This window comes from Humulus lupulus, chromosome X (assembly GCF_963169125.1).
Source record: "Humulus lupulus chromosome X, drHumLupu1.1, whole genome shotgun sequence".
NCBI classification, from domain to species: Eukaryota; Viridiplantae; Streptophyta; class Magnoliopsida; order Rosales; family Cannabaceae; genus Humulus; species Humulus lupulus.
This window is the reverse complement of record NC_084802.1, coordinates 167,212,406-167,236,259: the sequence shown is the minus strand read 5'-3', so window position 1 is coordinate 167,236,259 and position 23,854 is coordinate 167,212,406.

Sequence of the window (23,854 nt, the reverse complement as noted above, 5' to 3'; positions counted from 1 at the left end):
GCCAACCGACAAAGCTGTAGGTGAAGAGCAAAACGAATCGCAAAAGAGTGGTTAAAGCAGAAAGCTTTCTTGTTTAATTGATAAACTGTGATTCTCTTGTATTTTTTTTAATGGATTCTCATGTATTTAAAATGTATGTTGAATATGAATGTCTAGATATTATCTCTTATCATATATTTAATTTTGGGTAGGTAACCATTTGGTACCCTGTGTTTTTGCAAAGTATTATTTTGGTACCCTCTGTTTTCAATAATGCTCATATAGTACTTTGTATTTTAAAATCGTACATATTTAGTACCCTAAATTCAAATTTAATTAATAAAATTTTACCAATTTAATCAAACTGTTGTCAATTATGTAAGTTCCAAATTTAAATTTAATTACTTAATTACATATAACTGATGAAAATTTGATCATATTAACAAAATTTTATCTATCAAATCTGAGTCTAGAGTATCAAATATGTATAATTTTAAAATGCAGGGTACCATATGAACATTATTGAAAATAGAGGGTACCAAAATGATACTTTGCAAAAATATAGGGTACCAAATAAGTAAATTCCCTTTAATTTTCTACAAAGAATAATATTAATATTTTTATTTTATTTTAATTGAACAATGGAGATTAACTAATTATGAAATTGGAATCGTACTTGGAAGACAAAGAAGTTGAACAAAGCAATAATATTTTTTCAGAGTTTGATTCAAGTGATTTTTTCTCTACAAATTTGGTATTATAAATAAATTACTCTACTTTTCTATTTAAAAGTATAAAGTATATTTATATTTTAATTATTTCTATTTAATATTTTTGTGAAGGTTTTTAATTCAAGAGATCCACTTATTCAATTGACTAATGATAAAGGAAAGTAGCATGGAATCATTATTGTAATTAAGAGATATGATTCAGTTGAAAGTCGAAAGGCAAGAATTAAATTTGCTTGTGAAAAGAGTGGTAGCTATCGACAACATGATAAGAAAATCGATAGAAAATAAAAACTTGATACAAGAACATCGACAAAAAAGTTGGTTGTCAAATTTTATTGAGTGCACACAAATTAGTAACATCCGATGATTGGATACTAAAATTTGTGTGTGGACTTCGTAACCATTCAAGTACAAAACATCTTGAAGGATATTCATTTGTAGGGAGGTTGAATAATGAAGAGACAAATATGCCATTTGATATGTTGAAGTGCAATATCATGCCAAGAGAAATTCTAGCTGTGATTAAAGAAAAAAATATGTATAATGTCACAATGAGGATATTATATAATGCAAGACATAAACACAGAGTTTGAGAAAAGGCAGGTAGATCTTAACGCAACAACTGATGAGTAAGGTTAGTGTTGACGCCATTTTTCGTCAACAGATAAAAGAAGAGCACAAAAACAATGGATGACGATGGCCAAACGGAACTAACAAATCAAACACACGATTTTTTACGTGGTTCAGCAGTTAAATCTGCCTAGTCCACGAGTCTCTGTTATTAATCTTAAGATTATCTCTGAAAAGTTCTTTAGCATGAATTCTCCAGAGTTTTCTCTCAAATATCAGAATTTCCGTCCATTACAATGGTGTATGGCTTCTCTATTTATCGAGAAGGATGCAGAATACTATCCCACATATTTTGGGTAGTTACTCTTTTGTGAATAAAATAAATGGCTTTAAATGCCTTTAATCAGATAAAAAAGGAAACGTCCCTAAAGACCAGGAAACGCATAACTGACTAAATAATATCCCACGATTCTTGGGGATTTACATCAATAAATGAGGATTACATCTCATGTTTACAATATTTGTAGATATTCAAGGTGGTCATAGCGTATCTCCAAGGCTTCAGCATCTCAGGTTTCACGTCATTGTGCGAGCCACTGACATCTCCCAAGCTAACATTGCTTTCGAGATAGTACATCGAGCTCAAGATCCCTGCTCCGAAGTTGTTCCTGAAGATGAGGGGCTCTCAGAGCTACCTTTCGAGATCGAGATCATTTCGAGGTCACTACATTCGAGGTCATGTATCATACTTTGCAGGCTCGATTTACAATCGTAGAGCATACCCTAACCCTCACGAGACCATTTAATGCGAACTCAGCTTTCGAGGTCATATTTACTGTGGCTCGAAATCTGGGTATAACATCTTGCCCCCTCAAAAGTATTTGTTCGAATCCTAAGAGAAGGAAACTTTTGAACTACTTCTTCTGGGAACCATACCGTCACACTCTTAAAAATGGACACGCGTCAGCCGGGTATTGCTCACTTTAGGCACTTGAGTACCTTGGGAACACGCCCACGATCGTCCATCTGACAACTTTTCGGCGCCTTCTTGTCATTGATCCCCATCCGTTCGATCTAGTGAGCATTTCACTCGACGCTCCTGATTAATTCCACTTTTCTACCTATATATACGAGACCCCCCCTCTTCATCTTCTTCTTCACGTTTGTTCATCGTAAGCAAGAAAAGAAAAACAACCAGAAAACCAGACTCTCCTAAGAAGCTTCTGTCCTGCGCATGTTTTCTCGACCCAAGAAACAAAGAAATCCTGGTCTGTTCGAGTCAGTGAGTTCTTTCTTGCAACCTCTTCTTCAGTCGACGATTTCTCTGCAATCACCATCACTGTGTAAGTATGCCATTTCTGTTGTTTTCAGTTTCTTTTATACTGTTTTTTATGTGTATGCTAGTTTACATTCTTAGCATAATAAGATAGGGGGTTTTATTTCGATAGGCTTTCAGGTTTCCTAGACTTTCCCTACTGGATTTCACATCACTGGTTTATGTCCAGTTTTAACGTTTGAGCAAAGTTTCAATTTTCTGGGTTTTGAAAATTTTAGGCCATGTTTCTTGTCCAATAAGTTTTCGGGTAAAAACCTTTGTCCTTGACAAATGCACGAAAACCGAGAATGCCCTTCCTGGCTAACCGCCACCTTTCTTTCCCTTGAATTTCGGGATTTTCAAAAAATCTTCCACGCTCCTTTTCTCTCCCGTGGAACACACATTCTGACTCTTTAGTAAGGGTCTCAATATTTAATTTCTTGTTCCCAAATCCCCGAGCTCATACCATCGAGCTCGTGATTCTTGCATGCATGGCCCTCACCATTTTTTCTTTCTCGTTAGATGTCACAGAATCTGGAAAGACGGTGGGGGTCATTGCGAGCCATCCCTTACGAGCCCAAATCTCCGAGCCCAGAATCGTTGTTCGCCCGGAATCAGCGTCGGATAAAAGAATACGAGCTTGCTCGCGAGCAAGAGGACATTCGAGCCCACTATCGCCGTCAGATAGACGAGGTCATCGAAAAGAAGAGAAGAGTCCTTCGGGAGGCCATCTATCCGGAGCCCAACCCAGGACCTAGGCCAATCCCCCTCGACCCTGCGTTAAAAGTCACGGTTGCATATCATCCGGGGAAACTCCAATTTTCTTTAATGGCGGAGCCTTCGTCCTCGCAGCCTAGGAGGGAGATGTTCGAAGCTGAAGTGTCGTGCTCCGGCTAGTCACGAACAGAGCTGTTTCGCCCCTGGGGGCCGCGATGCCAGTGTGAAATATGCGGCCTGGAGCCAGGAACATATAAGGGCGGGAGCTCTGCTGCCTTTGAAGTCCTTTTTCAGAGACTTCATTGATTTCGTTGGGTTGGCTCCATTCCAACTCAACACCAATTCGTACAGGGTGTTGTCTGCCCTGAGATCCTTGTTCCACGAGCTGCAGTGGAAAGGACCCTTGCCTCAAGAGATTTTATATCTCTTTTGTTTGAAAAGTAACCCCTCCCGAGCTCGGGGAGGGGATGGTTTTTACTATCTCTCGAGCTACCCTAAGGAGACGAAGATTTTCGAAGATCTTCCCAACCACCCTCCTGACTCCAAAAAGGCTTTTTTCTGGACAGACGGTCTGTCCCCGTCTCGACATCGTTCTTTCAGGCGGATTCGTAAGTATTCTTGCTACTTTTATTTTTTTGAGCTCGGAGTTTTAGCCCTTAAGACCATACTTAGCTGAAATGTGCTTCGCCTTTCAGCTAATTTTCAATGTCCCTCCCCCTCCAAGACAATGAGGGAACACAGGGAGGCCTTGCTCGGACTTCCTTATGGCAGGAGGTCTCTCTCGTATCTTCTTCATGAGGACCAGCTCCGAGCCTGTGGGTTATTGGGAGAAGGTCAGTCAACCTCTGACTGGTCGAATAAAAAATACGAACGTTGGGAGGAGGTGCCACAGCCCACAAACACCCTTCTTCTGAGGAGAGAAAAGAGGGCACCTCTCCCAGTTCGCTTGAGGAGTCCGCGATCTGGGAACGAAGCCAACGACGAAGCCTCGAGCTCGGACTCAGATGAAGGTAAAACCCTTCCTACTTCGAGAATGTGGTCCCCCACTTTGCTAAAACACAGACCCAATAGGTTAGTCTCGTGCCCACAGGATAGATACCACTTCTACATATGGAGTTGGGTAGACGACTGTGTCCATAGGTTCGATAGTGGGCTCGTGAAATATGATACCATGTACACCACGGACGAGGTGTGGAATGGGATAGCGGTGCAGTATGGGACCAATGACTATAGGGACCTCTCGAGGTTATCACCAACTTATAGGGAAGGCACACCCCCCGCCTCTTCTGAAGACGGGGGAATTTCATGGTCCCCAAGCTCAAGCTCGGGGGAAAGTTCCAGTTAGGTTTCTTCTACCATCACTCTATACATCTGTGATACTGAAGTAACTTGTACACCTCTTTTACTGACTCACTGTGTTGACTTGTGCAGGCGATATGGACTCCGACCTCGACGCCCTTATCGACAATGCGGGTGCCAAGAGGAGCAAACGCCCCAGGGCAGGGGGACTGAAAACCAGCCAGCCGGGGAAAGGCTCCAAGAGATCTAGGAAAACGCCTCCTCCTCCCCCGCCGGCTTCGAGCTCTGCTGCTGCGTCGACTGGCCAGACTAACGCCCCCACGACGATGCCATCCTCGCAGGCCGTCGTCTCTGCGGTGGCACCGGCCTCGCAGGCTGGTGCCCCTGCCGTGGTCGAATCCCAACCTCCTGTGGCGGGTCAAACGTCTTCTGCTCAGCTCGCCAAGAGACCTTCTGCTTCTCGAGCTCAGAAGCTAACCATCTCCACCCATATGGACTCATATGTGGTGGATAACGCTGCCGGACCTCATGGATCTACGCTGATTTCGGATGTCATGTCCCGGATCGGCCAGAGCTACGGCAGTTTCGAGGCTCCTCAGTGGCAATGCCTAACTGGCACCCGAGACCGCACTGTCCTGTACGAGAAGAGTATCGAGCACACTGCCGCAGTAAGTATCCTTCTATATTCCTTTTGCTTACATTCATACTGTCCCGAGGCTAATGGTGGTTTCTTCCTTTTTTCAAGCTCTTGCTTTCACTGCCCAGCTCAATTACGAGCTGAACAACGAGATCCATTCGAGCAGGACTCATGCCCAAGAGGAGAGGGACCTCCACCTTAGAGCGAATGATGATCTGAAGGCGGCGAATACTAAGCTCGAGGCAGTGGTTAAGGAGCGTGAGGAAATGGCCAAGGAGCTCGGAAAGCTGAAAACCGTACTCGAGGAGCAAAAGAAAGATAACATCCAGCTTCGGAAGACCAATAAGAAGCTCGAGGAAGACAAGACCACCACCTTCGACCTTATAGAGGATGTCAAAGCTCGCCTTACTGCCGAGTACAAAGAAAAGAAGGAAACGGCGGTCGACTCAGCCATGTACCGGATGTGGGCTTATAACGAAGAGCTGGACACCAGCTTTTTGGGTCCCCACGAGGCGCCATTCCTTGAACGATGGAATGCTCGACTCGAGAAGGAAGAGGCTGAACGGCTTGAGAAAGAGAAGGCTGAGCAGCTCGAGAAGGAAAAGGCTGCTCCGGGCACCGTTTCGGAGGAAGCTCAGGAGGATAGTCATGCTATTCGTCCTGAGGGGTCCGGTGCCACTGATGCTGAGAAGGCCAAGGAGACTCCTCTTCACTGAATCTGACCTCGGGGAGATCAGTTATCGGGGCTGCGTCCCCTTACTTCTGTAATTATTGTAATTTATGCCCATGGGGCTGATACAATTTCTTTAACTATTCTTTTACATGCTTTACATTTCTTGGCTAGAAATATTTTGCACATTTTTATAATTGATGAACCGGTTATGTTTATTTATGCATACAAACATAGTTTGGATTTAGGCTCGAAATTCGATGCATTCATACATAGTTTATTCGAATTATCTGCTTCCGACCTCGTTACTTATCAAGGTCGGATATTACTTTAACCATGAACTCGAAAGTACTTATATGGTATGTAATATGAATGATTTGGTTATCTTTTTAGTCACTTTTCCTCATCCTTAGTATCTTAGCTCCGAGGTTATGAGTTCGAAACTATTTTTCTTTAAGATGTTCCAGCCTCGATTTCGACATATTTCGTGATGGGTTTAGGCTCCCATTTATCATCGATCGATAATTTGGCTGGTTTGTTCCAAACCTGTTAAGCTTGCACATCTGGTTAACTCCAAACGTTTTAGGTTTTTGGTAGTTCGGTTATGTCCGAACTATCTAAGCCCGCGTACTTGGTTATTTCCAAATACTTAATGTTTTTGATAACTCGGTTAAGTCCAAACTATCTAAGCTCGCTCGGTTAAGTCCGAACTATCTAAGCTCGCGTATTTGGTTATATCCAAATACTTTATGTTTTATTTTATTTTTTTATTTTTTAAGCTGGTGGTATGTATACCAATGATGCCCCCTTAATATCCTATGAGTGTGACCATAGGTTATTAAATTAAGAGAGATTGCAAAAATAAAAATAAATTACATGTGAAACAAAGTAGACCCTTTATATGATGAAATTCAAAAATATACTAAATACAGATAGAAAATCATGGTTACAGGTGACACTTTTTACGCTATTGATAATATGGTCTAAGGTGTTCGCCATTCCATGCTCGAGGTATCAGGCTCCCATCTAATCTCGCAAGTTTGTATACGCCAGGTCGGATGACTGATTCTATCTGGTATGGTCCTTCCCAGTTCGGCCTGAGCACCCCAGCTGCTGGATCTCGGGTTGCCAAGAATACTCGTCTCAAAATCAGGTCTCCCACTCCGAACTTTCGATCTCGAACCCTCTTATTGAAATATCTCGTGGTTCGTTGCTGGTAAGCAGCATTTCTCAGCTGAGCCTCTTCTCTTTTTTCTTCAATCAAGTCTAGGGTTTCTTCGAGCTGAGTATGATTGGAACTTTGATCGTAAGTCTGAGTTCGGATCGTCGGGATTTCGATCTCGATGGGCAACAACGCCTCGCAGCCGTACGCTAGAGAGAACGGAGTATGTCCTGTTGATGTCCGAGCTGTAGTCCTATATCCCCAAAGGACTTGAGGTAATTCCTCGGGCCATCGTCCCTTTGCCTCTTCTAACTTTTTCTTTAGAGAGCTCTTGAGAGTTTTGTTAACGACTTCGACCTGACCATTCGCTTGAGGGTGAGCCACTGATGAAAAACTCTTTATTATACCGTTCTTGTTACAAAAGTTGGTGAATAAGTCGCAATCGAACTGGGTTCCGTTATCAGATACAATCTTTCTTGGTACTCCATATCGGCATACGATGTTCTTTACCACAAAATCAAGGATCTTTTTCGAAGTTATGGTCGCCAATGGTTCAGCCTCAGTCCATTTTGTGAAGTAATCAACGGCGACCACAGCATATTTAACTCCGCCTTTGCCAGTTGGGAGTGAGCCTATGAGGTCGATGCCCCACACCGCGAAAGGCCATGGGGATGTCAACATGGTCAGTTCGGAAGGTGGAGCTCGGGGTATCGTGGCGAATCTCTGGCATTTGTCGCACTTTTTTACGTACTCGAAAGAGTCCGTTTTAATGGTTGGCCAGAAATATCCTTGGCGTATAATCTTCTTGGAAAGGCTATGCCCCCCGGTATGGTCTCCGCAGAACCCTTCATGAATTTCTTCAATGATCTTCTTAGCCTCGGGAGGGGTTACACATCTAAGCAGCGGCATGGAATACCCTCTTATGTATAACCTTCCATCCAGAATGGTGTAACGAGGAAGTTGATACATCAATCTTCGAGCTTGATTTCGATCTCTTGGAAGAGTTCCATTTTCGAGATAATCAACTATTGGACTCATCCAGGTCGGTTCTGTTTCAATCATACACACATCTTCCTCGTCTGGCTCAGTAATGCTGGGTGCGGATAGGTGCTCTACGGGTATAACATTTAGCTCTTCATTTTCGACGGAAGTGGCGAGCCGAGCTAAGGCATCTGCATTTGAGTTTTTTTTTCGGGGAACCTATTCGATTGCATAAAACTCGAAATACTCTAATGCGGATTTTGCCTTCGCCAGATAAGCTGCCATCCTTGTGCCATGAGCCTGGTATTCCCCCAAGATTTGATTAACCACGAGCTGGGAGTCGCTGTAGCAATGTATAGCTTTGGCCTTGAGCTCTTTTTCTATTCGCAGTCCCGCAAGTAGAGACTCGTACTCAGCTTCATTGTTAGATGCTTTAAAGCCAAATCTTAAAGCAGAGTGAAATTTGCTCCCTGCAGGAGTGATCAGAATAACTCCTGCCCCCGCTCCATTTTCATTTGACGAGCCGTCGACGTAAAGTTTCCACAGCTCGTGGGCCGTGGTTATTACCTCGTCGTCTGCTATACCAGTGCACTCCACTATAAAGTCTGCCAAGGCTTGTGCCTTAATTGTCGTTCTCGGATGGTAGGTGATCTCGAACTGTCCGAGCTCAACAGCCCATTTAAGGAGTCGACCTGACGCCTCTGGTTTAGATAGCTTTTGCCTTAGTGGCTGATCTGTCAGTACATGGATGGGATGTGCCTGAAAGTAGGGGCGGAGCTTGCAAGATGAGTGGATTAGGCTGAGGGCAAGCTTCTCCATCAATGGATATCTTGACTCTGCCCCCAGTAATCTTTTACTGATGTAATAGACGGGTTTCTTCACCCTCTCTTCCTCCCGAACGAGCACCGCGCTTATCGCGTGTTCGGTGGTTGAGAGGTAGAGGAACAATACTTCTCCCGTCTCAGGCTTCGAGAGGATGGGCGGTTCGGCTAAGTGCTTTTTGAGCTCCTGAAAGGCCAGCTCGCACTCCTCCGTCCATTCAAACTTCTTACTTCCTTTCAATAAGTTGAAGAATGGAAGGCCACGATCCGTTGACTTCGAGATGAATCTGCTCAGGGCGGCCATCCTCTCAGTCAAGCTTTGGACATCTTTATGCTTCCGAGGTGAAGGCATGTCAATCAGGGCCTTTATTTTGTCGGGATTAGCCTCGATCCCTCGAGAGTTGACAATAAAGCCTAGAAATTTTCCCGAAGACACTCCAAAAGTGCACTTCATAGGATTTAGCTTCATGTTGTATTCCTGAGTATGCCAAAGCACTCTTCGAGATCGTCAACATGGTTTTTGTTAAGTTGAGACTTTACAAGCATGTCATCAACGTAAACTTCCATGTTGTTCCCTATTTGCTCTGAAAACATCATGTTTACAAGCCACTGGTACGTGGCTCCAGCATTCTTGAGTCCGAATGGCATGACATTGTAGCAGTAGAGCCCTTTATCTGTGATGAAACTCGTATGCTCTTGGTCGGGGGCATGCATGGGAATTTGGTTATATCCAGAATAGGCATCCATGAACGACATCAGGCCATGCCCCGCCATGGCATCCACGAGCTGGTCAATTCTTGGCAGCGGAAAACAGTCTTTCGGGCAGGCCTTGTTGAGGTCCGAGTAGTCAATGCAGGTTCTCCACTTCCATTGGGCTTCGGGACCAACACTGGATTGGCTACCCAGTCAGGGTAAAAAGCGTCCCTAATGAAATTGTTTGCTTTCAACCTGTCAACTTCCTCCTTTAGTGCTTTCTCTCTATCCTCGTCCAGCTGTCTTCGCTTTTGTTGCTTCGGGGGAAAGCTTTTGTCTATATTCAATGCGTGGCTCGCAATTGGGCTTATCCCCACCATGTCTGAGTGTGACCATGCGAAGACATCCTAGTTTTTCTTTAGAAAGCAAATTAATTGCTATTTGGCTTCGTCTAGGAGGTGTTCTCCGACCTTTACCTTCTTCGAGGGTTCAGCTTCGTCGAGCTGAACTTCTTCGAGCTGAACTTCTTCGAGCTCTTCCAACGGTTCGAGGTCAACTTTCTCCTCAATCCTTGGATCGATTTCCTCGTCGATTTCTAAAATCATCCCATCTTTATTTTGTCTGATAACGAGTGCTTAAGCGCTCGTTTGTTTCTTTCCCCTTAAAGAGATGATGTAGCACTCTCTCCCTGCCAATTGATCTCCCCTTAATGTTCTGACCCCGCTTGGAGTAGGGAACTTGAGGGCTAGATGCCTTACAGATGAAACTGCCCCCAGCCCGACCAGGGCGGGTCTCCCGAGCAATACATTGTAGGCTGATGGTAACTCTACTACCACGAACTCCATCATCTTGGTCACCGAGACTGGATAGTCTCCCAAGGTCACAGGGAGTTCAATGGACCCCATACAGGCGGTTCCTTCTCCAGAAAAGCCATACAAAGTGGTTGCACAAGCCTTCAGGTCGCGAAGGGAGAGTCCCATTTTCTCTAGTGTTGCTTTATAGAGAATGTTAACTGAGCTCCCATTGTCTATGAGAACTCGGCGCACTCTTTTGTTGGCAAGCTGCAGGGTGATGACTAGTGGATCATGATGAGGGAACTGGACATGGGAGGCATCTTCCTCGGTGAAGGTTATAGGTTGAGTTTCAACCCTTTGGCTTTTTGGTGCCCTTGGTTCGGGTTCATAAGGAGACCCGTCCCCCATCTTCAACTCATTCACGTATCGCTTTTGAGCATTTCTACCCCCTCCTGCGAGATGAGGCCCTCCCGAGATGGTTATTACATCCTCTCCATCAATCGGTGGGGGCCTGTCGTCTTCCCGAGATCGGGAGTTATTATTCTGTGCTGCCGAAGGCGCGGCTATTCTCTGGCTTGTAGTGGTCTGTTCAGTACTCTGGTTTTTGACATACTGCCTGAAATAACCTCTCGAGATCAACCCTTCGATCTCGTCCTTCAGCTGTCGGTACTCATCAGTTGTGTGTCCGGTATCTCTATGGAACCGGCAATATTTGCTGGAATCCCTTTTGGACTTTTGATTCCTCATTGGGTCCGGACACCTGAAGGGGACCTGGTTTTCATTAGCCAGGTATATGTTTTCCCGAGACTCGTTGAGCTTGGTATGCACCTTATATACGGAGAAATACCTTTCTCCTTTCTTTTTCTTTCTTCCTTCAGCCTCGGGGTTATTTCCCTCGCTCTTTTTCCTCTTGGAGGGATTCTCCGAGGTAGGCTGTGGAGCTGCTGGGTCAGCCGAGGTTGAGGCGGAGTTAATGTTTATCGTTGTAGTTTCGGTCTGCGAGGTCGCCTTGAGCGTTGACCTCGCCTCCTCTACATTGACAAATCTCTGCGCCCGTTTGTTAAACTCGGTTATCGACCTCACCGGTTTCCCTTGCATGTCATCCCAAAGGGCACTCCCAGGTAAAACACCAGCTCGGATAGCCATTAGGTGCCCACTATCATCCACTTCTCGAGCTCGGGCGACCTCAAGATTAAATCTTGTCAGATAGCTTTTCAGTGTTTCGCCCGGCTGTTGTCGGACGTTGGTCAAAGTGGATGCCTCTGGTCTGACTCCCATCATAGCCCGAAACTGCTTCTTGAAGTCCCTAGACAACTGATCCCATGAAGTTATCGAGTGTCTCTTGTACTTCTCGAACCAACTCTTTGCAGGTCCGGCCAATGATGTTGGAAACAACATGCACCTGAGCTCGTAACCCACGTTACTAGCTCTCATAATAGTGTTGAATGTACTCAGGTGGCTACATGGGTCGGTTTTTCCCTCAAACGCTGGGACGTGAGGAATCCGGAACCCTTGGGGAAACTGAGTGTTAGAAATATTGGGAGCAAACGGTTCGAGCTCCTCGTTAGAGTCCTCATATCGACCGTTCCCTCGTTCATTCTTTAAAAGCCTAAAGGCTTTTTCGAGCTGATCAATCCTTTCTTGGACTGGGTCCTTAGGCGGTGTCTGGAATTGCCAGTCATTGATTATGATCCCAGACTCGCGTCTCCGTGAGGGATCTCTACGCCCATTTAGGTGATTCCTTAGGTCCAGATTCGTCTGATCTCCCTTCCCCCTGCTCTGATTCAGATGATTCCGCAGGTCAGGACGGGTCTTGCGGCTTCCAGTATTTTTACGACCTCGGTCGCGTTTACTGACGGACCTGGTTTCTCCGGACTCGTCACTGGTGAAACTTATTGATCGGTCGTTTCGAGATGGGTTCTTCCCATGTCGCCTTGTCTCCGCAGTGCGAGACTGGGACGTCTGACTTCTCTCAGATTGTGCCCCTCTCCACTCCTGGAAAGTCTCCCTGTGTCCTTGCCTATCCCCCGTACGCCCTTGATCCTGATTCTGAACAGGTTGAGCGTTTCTGCGGGGAGGTGAAGGATATCTTACGGGAGATTGAGGGAACCGTATAGGTGACGGTGGCTGCCTCCCTTGCTTCGGCCTAGAGGGTCCAGAATTTGCCCGAGATGGGCTAGTCACGTTCGGTGCGCTACCAGGAACCTGAGTCCGAGCCTCGGTAGGAGCTCGGTTATTCTCAGTTCCTCCAGGTGCTTCCGCAGGTGGATAAGGCGGGACCCGAGCTCGGGTACTCCTCTGGGGCCTAGGAGGAGCGGATGGCTCTGCTGGTGCCGGAGGTTGAGTCAGCCTCCTCGTGCCAGCATCTTTTCGTGGTCGTCCATGGGGCCTCCAGGGAGGAACATGCACGTCCCTTGGAGGAGGGACTTGGTTTTCGCGCGAAGGCGGGGGCTGAGCCACCTGCGCCTCCGCGGCTATCCTAGTCAACTACTCATTCCGTTTGTTGGCTTCTGCCAACAGTTGTTTCAACTGCCTGTTTTCCAGTTCTACAATAGGAACGTAACGTTCAGGATTGTAGTACATATCCTCATCCCTCGGTTAAGGTGGTGGTCCCCGGGAATCGGAGGATCCACTTCTCTCCTCAGACTCCGGGTTCTCCATTGGTTGTTTTCCAGGACGCCTTGGGTAATTTTCTTCAGGAGTGTTCTGATTGTTTGCGGCCATAAATCTCTCGGGGATGAATGCTTAAGGTTCTCAATGAAAGCACCAAACTGTTGACGCCTTTTTTCGTCAACAGATAAAAGAAGAGCACAAAAACAATGGATGACGATGGCCAAACGGAACAAACAAATCGAACACACGATTTTTTACGTGGTTCAGCAGTTAAATCTGCCTAGTCCACGAGTCTCTGTTATTAATCTTAAGATTATCTCTGAAAAGTTCTTTAGCATGAATTCTCCAGAGTTTTCTCTCAAAGATCAGAATTTCCGTCCATTACAATGGTGTATGGCTTCTCTATTTATAGAGAAGGATGCAGAATACTATCCCACATATTTTGGGTAGTTACTCTTTTGTGAATAAAATAAATGGCTTTAAATGCCTTTAATCAGATAAAAAAGGAAACGTCCCTGAAGACCAGGAAACGCATAACTGACTAAATAATATCCCACGATTCTTGGGGATTTACATCAATAAATGAGGATTACATCTCATGTTTACAATATTTGTAGATATTCAAGGTGGTCATAGCGTATCTCCAAGGCTTCAGCATCTCAGGTTTCACGTCATTGTGCGAGCCACTGACATCTCCCGAGCTAACATTGCTTTCGAGATAGTACATCGAGCTCAAGATCCCTGCTCCGAAGTTGTTCCTGAAGATGAGGGGCTCTCAGAGCTACCTTTCGAGATCGAGATCATTTCGAGGTCACTACATTCGAGGTCATGTGTCATACTTTGCAGGCTCGATTTACAATCGTAGAGCATACCCTAACCCTCACGAGACCATTTAATGCGAACTCAGCTTTCGAGGTCATATTTACTGTGGCTCGAAATCTGGGTATAACAGTTAGTGAGCATAATCTCAATATTAAATATGATAAATTAGGATACGTAGCGGAATGAGTCTTTTAAAAATTTATTAATACTATCCGAGATCATACATATATTGATATATTAAATCAAATACAAATAGATTAGATATTACCTCTTATAGCCTATCAAGAGTCCACGAATATCTTTATATAAATTAACGATCTTCCAATCCTTATTCAGAAAGCTCACACCTTGATCTTCAACAACAATCCTCAACCACACAAGGACAAGTGTGGGCATGTACTCAACACATGAGATCTGGAGAGGTTTGAGAAGAGAGAGGATGCTGTGATAAGAATTTTAGGTTTAGGAAATTTTGGCATTTCTTTCTTGAGAGAGGGTCTCACAATCAAAACTTTTGAAAACATCTTCTAAAAACTTCTACTGAAAGTATCCTTTCTTTCAGGTCTATAAAATAATTATCTTAATTAATTAATCTTTATTTTATTTAAATAAAATTGATTAGTTGTAATTTATTTAATTATTTAATTTAAATCATATTTAAAAAAAGAATAATTAAATAAACAAATAAGTTTAAAATTCAAAATTCAAATCTCATGGATATTTCTATCCCTGAGTGGTGCCACACACACTCACACTATACAGTGAGTGTGTCGTGAGCCACATAAGGGTTTTCCCTAACTTTCTCATATGTTTGTTTAAAAAATATTTAAGATATTATATTTTTCCCAAAATAAATACCAGTCAATTCAAATTTAACTTTATCTTAAAATATCAGTTTTAAATAAATAAATATCGTATTATAAAAAGATAATTATTACTCTCTCTCTATATTAATCCAACATGATTAATTCACAATTAATCAATTGCCCATAACTATCACATAATTATCTTCTTTTCCTGGAAAATTTATTCCTTTGCAATTAAGTCTTTCTCTCTACAAATCTTTCTTTTTACATCCTTGCCATAGACAATGTAAGATAGAGGTGATCTAGGGATCATGGACCTACAATTCAAAGCTCCATTAAACCAGATTATAAATTAAACTCTTTAATATATTAATCTTATTTATTAATTCCATGATTACTCCACTATAAATAAGGAATTGCGCTCTAAGTATTTATACAATTATATTTACAGAGTGTTCTCTTGTAGTCCATTGATATAATCAGTAATTGTAGTTTTGTCCTCCTTTTATTGTTCGTTAATTAGGGCTGGTCAAAATTATTGTTTTCCCCTTCTAATTACATCTTGATCCTTGTTGACGGTGAGAACTCGTCAACGAAATCAAGTAAGAAAAAATCAAAGTATATAGCTTAAAAATGAAAAACTTCACGGATCTAATAAGAAACTTAGAAGATAGTTGCAGAAGAAAATGGAGAAAAGAACTTGTATTTCTCTTGCTATAATGCTACAGTATTTTTTCCAACCCCCCTCAATGTTGAAGTGGGGTTCCGTTTATAGTGGGCTCTAATGGCCCCTGATACATTGTGGACCAAGGGACCAGATTGTACACAAGTACATTGTCAGGAGAGTGGTATCAGGGGTAGTGGTGTCGGCTCCAGTACATGGTCAGAGTCTGTAGGAGCACCTCCACTTTAGTACTCGATTGTACCTCCACTACTCGCCTAGTACTAGTGTCAGAGATAGGCTGGTGAGGACCACAACAAATACCTCACTTGTACGACCACTACTTGTCTGGCGTGTGCCTTGTGTCCATACTCTAATTCCTCTTAGTTTGCAAGTGCACTCCGTACTTCTTCTGACTCCACACGAATCGCTATGAGGCTTCCCCTATCCTTCCTTAATCGTGTGTTAAAGAGGTCCTTGATTTTACTTCTTGTGAGGCCCACAGTAAGAGCAGTGCCCCATTGGTGGTGCTTATCTCAAGGATTGAGATAAGGCCTCTTCAACGAGGCCTACTACGTATGCGGCGTACGTATGCGGCGCGAGATGCCTCGGGGAGGCCATATCTCGCGAGGCCCCTAGGGACGCAGTTGTTGCGTAGCGAGGCAAGGTCATCTCTTGCGATGTCCTAGAGACACGGCTGTGGCGAGGCAAGGCAAGGCCGTCTCTCGCGAGGTCCTAGGGAGGCAATCTCTTGCGAGGCCCTAGGGATGTGGTTGTGGCTAGGCGAGGTGAGGCGAGGCCTTCTCTCGTGAGGCCCTAGTGACGCGGCTGTGGTGAGGTGAGGCGAGGCCATCTCTCACGAGGCCCCTAGGGACGGGGCTATGGTGAGGCGGGGCTATCTCTCGCGAGACCCTAGTTACGTGGTTTCCTTCGCAAGATGCTTGCCTTCTTGCACCATGGACCTAGGGGCATGTGGTACTTTGGAAAAGCGGTGGCCCGAGACGTCTCAAGGAAACCGTACCTTGAGAGACCCCTAAGGGTGAGAGACCTTGCTAAGCATGCCTTCTTGAGGTATGGACCCAGGTATGCGAGGCAAGGGCATAATGGCCTCGTGGAGGCGTGGGGGTGATGGCTTCGCGGAGGTGCATGAGGGCCTCGCGTGGCACACCTCATGGGCTTGCGAAGCCCGGTCCCGTGTGGCACACCTGCTGGGGCTTCGCATGGCAAGGCTTCCCAATACACACCTAGGGACGTAGGCACATGTATGTACTTAGGCATTTATGGGACCTTAACACGTGCTTTGGATCTTTTACAAGTATGGAATTTTGAGCATCCACAATCCTTAAGTACCATTAATTCACTAGCAAATAAATAATCTATAATAAAATTATAGATATGAACTCAATAACTATTCAGTTCCAAAATTAAACCTTAAGGGTACCATTATTCGATTCGTTAGGAAAGTATGGAATCCATTCCTTTAAATCATGTTCCCAACCATTCATGATATTGAATCTTCAAAACAAAAGTCATTAGCCACATTATACTAAGAAACCTTAATGAGTGAATCAAAAGATCTAATAAACACAAACATGACTTCATGAATACTCAGTGTTGACGCGGTATTTCACCAATAGTTGATTAAAAAAATATGATAACAGAGAGATTAGTGTTCTTTTATAGACTGTAAATAACTAAATGAACAATTTCTCACACTCACACTTTTACGTGGTTCAGTGGTTAAAATCCACCTAGTCCACGAGACGATATTATTAATCTCTCACAATTTATGTATCTTAAAAAGCAGTCCATTTTACTATCCATTATCCCTGATATTTATAGTGTATATTCCTGGACATGTTTGGGTAACTGCGTGCATATATATGGTAAATAATCAATTAATATAATTTCCTATCTACATAGGGATACGATTGCCTATCTAAATTACAACCGTTATCTCGAGCAATAATGAGCGTATAAGGAACCTCCAAGTCTTTCAGGATCCTTCACTGTGTGTCATGACCTGGTTTCCACGAGCTGAACATCTTCCTCGAGCTAGAGATCGAAGATTGAACGGACTGTAGTTCGAACCAAGTTCAGAGTATCTAGAAGGCGATCTAACCATCACATGTCTCGTACTAGGTTATTGTCTTGGGAGGCGATCTGGGAATTATCTGCTTATCATGTTGCCAAGTCTTAACTCAAGCTGCTCACATCAGAATTAGCCAGATGTCCTACTCGCATGCTTTCTCCATGTGTTTATTTGCCAGCTATACCCCCCAGCAGAATGATTGAATGCATGCTTATTTTGTGCATGACGATAATTCTGACACGCACAGTAGGGGCTTTTAGGCTTCCGTTGTGTGTAATTGCCCAACCACTACTTGAGTGTTGAACACATCCCCGTCTATAATAGGCGCTTATTCAGGTTTCGAGGACTGTGACAAATGTCCTTTCAACTTCTTGTCATCGCAAGAGTCCTTTAATATTTGGATCTCGAGCTGACCCGATTGAATGGCCCAAATTAACTCCCGAAGATTATGTATAAATAGGAAAATCATGCCTGAACTTCACCACCTTCGCATTTAAAAAGTTTCCTTTAAGAAAACTTCCCCTTTCTTGTCAGACCTATTCTGAAAACCTTCATCATCCTTCCATTAAACTGCTTTCAAAAGGGTACTAATTCTGACACAAGAATCCCGAAGTATCAGGGAATTCCCCCGGTCTTTAGCGCGTGGCTAAGGACTGGACGTGGAAACACGCGTTGGTGCTAGGGTACCTCTTAGTTCGCGTATATTCTAGGCTAAATAAACCGAATTGAAACACCATGGTCATTGGACCTTTGTCGCCGTAGCTAGACTTTATTTTAGGTTGCCACTAACAAGCAGCTTTGTCGTCAGGCGAGCTAGATCATTGCCCATTAAAAGAAAACCATCGTGAGCTCCTCTTCTCAAAGCAAGAGTAAGGGCAAGGAGGTCACGCCCGACCCTCCCCTTCCCCACTTCAGTCTAGTGGTGGACAGAGAGATCGTAGTAGACCTTGACGCCTTTTTTGAGGTCGAGCATATCATGTCTTGAATAATGACTCAAGGCAAGGTGAACAAAATTTTACTGAGCCACGAGATTGAGATGGGACCCAGTGGCCTTGTTGCACAACCTCTGCTAGAAGGAGAGCAGAGCTGCGTCCCACTTCAAGATGATTTCGCGGCCTAGAGTGATGATCACCTGAAAGTAGGGGTTTTCCTCCCTCTGGACTAGTAGTTCTTAGATTTTTTAAACTACCTCGAACTGGCTCCATTCCCGCTCCCCCCAAACTCAGATCGGTTTTTGGCGGGGCTGAAGTATTTATTTTTGAAGCACGAGTGGGACATTAAGTATTTCTTCAGCCTCAAGGACAACCTTGAGCAGAAGGTGTTGGCAAAACAATCAAAGTGCACAACGGATTAGCATGGTGGGCCCTATTGGTAAACATCGAAAATTTTCCATCTCTCATATAAACAAATTATATGTTCAAGAAAACATCTAGATAGGAACCATTAGTATGCAATACCATTAATCATGCAACATATATATAATTATACACATACTTATATATATGATCTGCACATGCATACAAATATTCAAGAACATAAATATTTACCTCTTGAAGCCTATCAAGTGTCCTTGAGTCTTTTCGTATATATATCGATCTTCTTATCCAACATTTTTAGTGCTCAAACCACGATCTTTCGGAGTGTTCTCTACACCTCAAGATGTGTGTGGGCATATAGAGAACAAGTGTTTGTAATTTAGAAACCACAAGTTTATCTCAATACATAAGAACTTCGATTATGGCTTGAGAAATGTTAGAATAGAGGAGTAAGATGACAACCTCTTGTCTGATAATTTCTGAAACTTTTTCTAAATTACCACTATCTTATTTCTTTTTATCACATAATATATATAGAGATTATATATTACCTTAATAATAACAATAATAATAGTAATATAATAATACAATCATATTGATGAAAGAAATTGATTTAGGTGATATCTAGCTTACCAAATTTGAAAAAATCTATTTTAATTTTATTAATTAAATAAAATAAAAACAATACTAATATTTTATCAGTACTATGTGACATGTATGGGACAATCCTTAGACTGTGTCATGTGTGTACCAATATTCCTTTTCAGGAAATATTGCATTTTTCTATTATTTATTTATTTAATTAAAATCAAGCCTTCCCACAAAACATAGTATTCTATTTTTAAGGAAAAGATCACAACCATATTTTAAAATTTAAATTTTAAATTCAAATTGAGGATCAGCATTATCATCATCTTTTTATTATTTCTTATTATATATTCAAATTCAAATTCCCACTCTCTTATTTCTTATTATCACATAATATATATAGATATTATATATTATTTTTTTATTCATAATAATAATAGTAATATAATAATACAATCATAATAATGATAGGAATTGATTTAGGTGATATCTAACTTACCAAATTTGAAAAAATGTATTTTCAAATTATTAATTAATTAAATAAAAATAATAAAAATAATACTGATACTTTATCAGTATAATCTTACACGCATGGCACAGTCCCTAGACTGTGTCATGTGTGTAACAATATTCCTTTTCAGCGAATATTGCATTTTTTTTTATTTATTTGTTTAATTAAAGTCAATCCTTCCCACAAAACATGGTAATATCATTTTAAGGAAAAGATCACAACCATATTTCAAAATTTAAATTTTAAATTCAAAATATAAAATTCAAATTGATGATCACCATTATCATCATCTTTTTAAAAAATCAATAAATCAAAAACTATTTTTTCTTACCAATTTTATGTTCTCCCACTCAAATAAAATAATTATTTTCAAAAATTAATTAATTAATTTATATATATATATTTTTAAATTCTATATTTAAATAAATAAACATATTTTCAAAAATTTAATAATTAATTCCAAATTAATTATTCAACCTCAATTATCATATTAATTGTATATTTGGGCCGACCAATAATGTTGATATAGTCACCCTGGGGACCTATAATATCAAGCTCCAATAAATATAAGATTATTAATCAAAACTCTTTGATTTAATAATCATATTCATTAATCTCATGATTTATCCACTATAAGTATGAGATTGAACTCTTGATAATTATAGACATATATTTACAGGGTACTTTACTAAAGAAGAAAGTGTCCATTGCTTTAATCATTATATACAATGTTAATCCTCTATTAATGGTTCATAATTAAAAGGGAATAAAATTACCGTTTACCCTTTTAACTATATCTAGTACCTAGTGTACCATTGACTTTACTAGTGAAGGTTGTGTCACAACAAGTTTGCGATGTGAGCGCTCATAACCTTCTCAGTTCCAAAATTAAACCAAAAAGGGAACTATTATTCATTCTATAAGAAGGTATTGATTCAATATTTGTTAAACTATGTCCCCAGCCATATATATCACTGAGCCCCCAAAGTAATTTTTCTTAGCCTAATCATTCTAACAAACCTTAACACATGAATCAAAGGACCAGATAACATATATAGGAGCTCATAGTAACCTCATGAGTAAGAACATTGTGTATATGATCATCGTTTGATGTATTTGATTAATACTACGAAACGACGTTTAAACAAGTATTAACAAATCACATCTGGTCCACTTCTATATATCACTATATATAAAGTACCTTGATTAAAGTGTCCTACTACACTAGTGACCCGGATCTAGGCCACTAGTGTTCATAATATATGTGAATTGTACTAGCAGTAATTTATCTGTAGATTCCATAACATTATTTTACTTCGAGCTGTTTCAAGTTTATTATCTTATTCTCTATCCTCTCATACAAATATGAGATTAAGACCACATTGATAAACTTTAGAATTTTTTGATATTTACTAAATATTATCAACATAATATCAGACATAATCTTTATAAATAATAATTAAGTTTAATTATTTATTCCATTTAAAACATTTGTCAACTTCAATTGCTTTAAGGGCACTATTCCCAACAATTTCCCACTTGCCCTAAAGCAAATTGAGACATCGCTCTCAATGTGTCAATTACATTTTCCTGAACGAATTTGTCTAATAAAGTATTTGTAAACAGTTTTGTAAGAAACAGTTTTGAAGCTATCTTCAAGATCATCACATAAATTATGTAAAATTATCTTAAATTAAATGATACTTCATTTCATGTGCTTTACCCTCTCATAATTTCTAGTTATTCTAGAATAGTTATATCTCCGTTGCTTTCGCAATGAGATACCAGTAGTTTATTCAAGTCAGAAAACCTTTTTCAGAATGGCAAAGAACTCAACTAAATCAAATGGCATATTTAACTGCTCAATAGCTGTTACATTTCGGCTTTTATGGTGAAACATACAATTATGAAATGTCCTATACATTTTCAGTTTAATGTGTTTCCTCCACAATTATGGAAACTGATTCTGATATCATTATTTGAATATTACTATCTGGTTTAAAAATCAGTTCATCCTTTGGGATTTTAGGTCACCGCCTAAATACACAAACATATAATCTCCATTATATTGAAGATACTCAAAAAATTAAGTCCTTATAATTATTCAATGACTCATTCCATCATTGGATTGACAATTGCTGACTATTCCCACCATTTAACAAATGTTAATTCGAAGACATAACATTCGATACATTAAACTGTCAATCACTAAGTTGTAGGAATATTGTCTCATATCCATCTTTTCCAGTAAAAGAATAAATGGGGATTATTAGTTAGATAATACATCCTCCAGACCGAAAACGCAAAAAAATTCTTTCTTGGACTTTTGTAAACTAAATTATTTAAGCTTCTTATCTATATAAGTCACTTGAGATAGTGCCAAAAGATTTTTCTTTCAATCTCTATGTACTTGAATGTATAGAACATGTTTGGCTTTTCCAAATCAAATATTTAGAAATATTCAGCTAAGCATTTCTTTTTCTTTTGATAATTTCTCTACATCATTCCCAATGATCAGAATGTTGTCAATACTAAGAATAAGAATCACAACAGAATCTTTCTGGTCAAGATCTTCAAATGGTTTTGTTATGTCAACCATTCAGTAAAGACTACTTAGACATCCATTTAAATTAATCTCATATTCCATGCATAAAGCAATGGATAAGAGTATGTAAACAAATTTATGCTTGGTTACGGTAGAAGATATTTATTCTATTAATAAATGCTTTTTTCTGTTTATAGTCTTAGGCTATTAACCTTACTTTGAAAAGTCTGTACTTTCCTCTGTTCTCCTCTTCATTTAGAATACTTTGTTTCAAACTGAAGTTTAATGAACTTTAGTTGGATATTCAAGAATCCAGATGTCATAGGAATTCCAAATTCCATTTCTAGATTCATGGTGTTTGAACCATTATTTTCTGTTATAACCTTTTATTACATGCTAGTATGTTAGATTATGTTACACACAACCAACTAAACTTTATATTTGTAACGAAGTAGTTTACTAACACTACAGCTACAATAATATTTTACATAATTTGTGATATTCATTGGTTTTATCATTGTTAATTGTCAATAACTTGCTTACTCGACTCATAGTCATTATTTCTAATACAATTTAACTAGAAAAATATAGTAATAATAATAATCATGCTTCATTAAAGTAGCATTCAAGAGTTACAAACACTTTTGTAAACTTTTATGATTATTAAATTGTTTCACTAAATGACTTCATGGAAAGTTTTCAATTTATTCACATAACCACTTGTGAATCCCAACTTTTAAGTCTTTAATGTTGTACAATCAAACATGTACAGAATATAACAAGTCTTAAAATTATAGAAATAATAAAGACAATAACTCGTTATCTATTTAATCTTATTTAATGTGATTATATTCCATTTCTAAAATAATAATTTAGCTTAGCATTCTAGTGGTATGTGAGTTGAGTTTGAATTCTAAGTTCACATGCAAATTACTTAAATTCTAAATTCGAGTTTAGACTTCCTTTTGATCAGATCAAACAAGTCTTTAAGTGACTTTGATTTGAATGTTGCATGAAAATTTCTACAAATTTTCTGTGCATTAAACAAAATAATTCATATCTTAAATAAATGTCAATCAATATTGACTTACTATTTATTATTTCCTTTTGCTTTGAATATTAAAAGGTTCAACATACATCTCTATGTATTAGCTAAACAATTATGTGATTTTTGAGCCTTTATAAAAAAAATGCCTTTTGGTTAACTTTAATTAATAGACTATATAAATCGAGAGAGAACCAAACAGTGGTTCTAATAAAAGACTGTCTTTTATTTGTTTTATGTGTCTAATTATTTACAAATCAATCTCAAAAAATAATTCACGTATATGTTTTACTTAATTTTTGTTGGAATAATATGTCTTATTTATTAAATCTATGATTTGCACTATAATGAATAATTTATAATTATCATTTATACTCATTGATGAAATGGCCAACCCAAATATATTTAAAAAATAACAACTGAATTTATTATTCAAAAGAAATATTAAAATTGTTTACTCATCAAATAAAGGAATCAAAAATATAG